Genomic DNA, 3,068 nt, shown 5'->3' with positions numbered 1-3,068 from the left:
GTAGAAGTTGTGGTGTAAAAAAAAAAAAAAAGAGAGGGGGGGGGGGAAGTCTGTACCTTAAGCTTGAAATTAAAATGTTCACATTTTCTACAATTTTTCCTTCTGCGAGTGCAAAAAGAAAATGGAAGTGTACATGGTCCAAGGCATGCACAGACGGTGGTGAAATCTTCACACAATTCCTAGTCCGCAACTGTTAAGCCAAAAACCAAGTAACAAGCAGACTTGGTGGAAGCTTGAGTTTTTTTCAACTCTTCTCTAAATAAATATCCCTGGGAAAAGGACATCAAAGACAAAAGCAAATAGAGATGCTATATATATAGTTATGATGTTTAACTGAATGTGGTGTATGTCAGTCAGTGTGGCTGCTGTGTACTGCATTGTTCCCAACTCTTGACACTGTCCTTTGTAACCTTAGACAATCTAATGTTTATGTTGAGATCCAGTTCGCATTGTGAAAGACTTGTCAGCATGCACATACAGGCAAGTTCTTCTAGTATGCCAGCGCTTTTACCACAGGCAAATCTCTAATGTGGTCTGGCCCAGTATGGGAGGTGAGACTTGGCCATGTAAGTATGTCTTTTAGTATGTCTCTAGTAGTAGCTGTGGAAGAGGTGCCCTGGTGTCTTCCCCAGCACACATTCTCAATTCCAACTTACTCCAGGAATAATTCTAAATCAAGCCTTTGAGCATCCATCGTCGCTCCTCTCCCTTTTTCTGAATGAGACCTACTACAAGTTTGTCACTTCTTTCAGAGAGACTAAAAATGACATTTTCCCCTTCTTCAGCTCTCCTTTACCACGCTTCTGCTGTCCTGTCTGCATACACTTTCTGATCACAAGTCCTTCATCTTTTTTTTTTTTAATATTTCCTTCTTTTTTCTCCATTTGCTTTTCCTTTTTGCATGGAAGAGATGCATGTTGGGATACCTTTGTTAAATACAATCTGCCAGAATGAGCATTTGAAATACTGTAGGAAAGCTTTCCTGTAAATGTAAAGCGTTGGGAAAGGCTTAAAATGGACTCCATCTTTTTTCCTCTGGCACCGAGTAGATGCTGTTAAAAAAAAGATTCTGGATTCTTTATATAAGAGTTAACATTTCCCTGAGAATTATCAACATCAATGTTTTCCCTGTTAGCATCTGGAAATCATGGCAGAACAGAAATAAAATGCAACAGTCTGTAAAAGACAACCTAGATACTGGATGGCAAACTTTGCTTTTTGTTTGTAACACTAATACCTTATGATTTCTAATATGCCTGACCTGTGAATACTAAAATGTCCTGTAAAAGGACAAAATAATTTGTCCCAATGCTAAAGCCTGGCAGCATTTCAAGAGCCGGGTTCAAGAAGGCCCGACAGGAGTGAATAAGCAAGCTGACACCTTCCTGCCTCCACACAGACAAGGTGTGGCCAGAGCCGAGCGCCACACGCAATGCGGCTGCCTTAGTTGCAGGGCATCACTAACCCAGGGACGGAGGGTTGCAGCCGATCGCATCCCTGGGGAGAGGCACGGCCCCGGCTCCTGCCTTCCTGCTGCTCACCTGCCCAGTGCAGTTGAGGGGAAAGTTTCCCAGAAAGTGGGAAAATGGTGCTAATAGGAGACTGCTACAATTCTTTCTTCTCTTCAGGTCTCTGCTGTCAAAGAGCAGACAAGTCAGGTGCCGTTTGCAGGGGGTGTTTTGTACTGTTTAAACATCGTTTGTTTTACTGAAGTTAATCCCACTGTCAACCTGGATGCCATTGCAAAACACTGTAAGTTTATTCCCTGGTTCAGACACGAATATACTGTTCAACTGATATCACAAGCAACTGCGTGTGCGTGTTCAGTATGACTTCAGCTAGTTTAGCTGTTTGGTTGCAGTCACCTGGGATTGTTTGTGTCGGTCATAAACTGCACAGACCAGGCCTTAGGCTCTGAAACAGCAAATTGTCTGGGTTGTAAACAGTATCCCTTTCAATTCTCTCCTAATCCTGACACTTCAAATGTTTTGATGCAATTAACAACATTGTTAAATAAAAACTGATTAAAAAAAGTCTTTAAAAAAAAATAATACTAAATACCAAGTGAGATAAAAATCTCTCTCAAAATGTTCATAACTGATCATGGAGGGCAGATCTGTTAGAAAGCCAGTGGCTGAGCTAAGTATTTGGAATTCTGGTTATTTCAGGTAAACTAGAGAAAAATACCAAGGCTGTTTCATTTTCAGGAGAGATCCACTGTGTTTTTAACAGTATCACCTAAATGTATAGAGACAAAAGGAATTAAATACAAACTACATCAGTCAGAACAGTAACTGTTGCCAAATGTGATTGAACAGGTGAGAAAATAATTTACAATATAACTCAAAATTCAGTCTATGTTAGAAGTAGACCCCTGCTAGTCCTGGGCTTCAGAAAAGCATGAGAAACCTATGCAGATCCTACAGCTGGAGCCATCTCTTTCCATCAAAGCTCTGAATAACATACTAAGTTATATTTGTTTTGGAAAACTCAACAATTCAGCTCTTTAAAAAAATAAATCCAGGAGGAAATTATTCAAAGTAAATGGACATGACATTAAACTCTTGTACAAAATGAACACAACAGTGTCTTGGTAACGTGAATTTTTGGCCCTACTTTCTTATTTTTGAGCTGAGGCTTTTTCCATCCCCCTTCACTGTATTTTAATGGCTAAGGAAGACTCTTGGAAATGCCAGAACAGACTGATTTACTAGTTTGCTAGATTACTTATTTATATACAAGTAAATTAAGTGGTTCCTTATGCTCATGGAAGTTCTGATGCACAATGTTGCATTAAATGCACATCCTCTCTATCCAGGATGCAAAAAGGAAAAAGAAATACTTGTGGTGGAATTGTAGGAGGCTAGTCTTTTGCATTCAAATACAACTGAAGAAATTTGATGAACATGAATAAGTCTGTAGCAATCATTGTAAAAATAAGTTCTCCAAACACGAGGTTATAAACTCTTCTGTAGAATGAGGTGTCTGAGGAGCAGAGTATCGCTCCGCGTTTTACTCCCCAGCACCCATAAATGAGCGGAGACGGACAGTATCAGAAGCATTAGCTT

The sequence above is a fragment of the Aptenodytes forsteri genome, unplaced genomic scaffold (assembly GCF_000699145.1).
Source record: "Aptenodytes forsteri isolate BGI_AS27 unplaced genomic scaffold, ASM69914v1 Scaffold83, whole genome shotgun sequence".
Lineage (NCBI taxonomy): Eukaryota > Metazoa > Chordata > Aves > Sphenisciformes > Spheniscidae > Aptenodytes > Aptenodytes forsteri.
The sequence above is the reverse complement of the archived record's forward strand: the minus strand, read 5'-3'. Positions refer to the sequence as shown.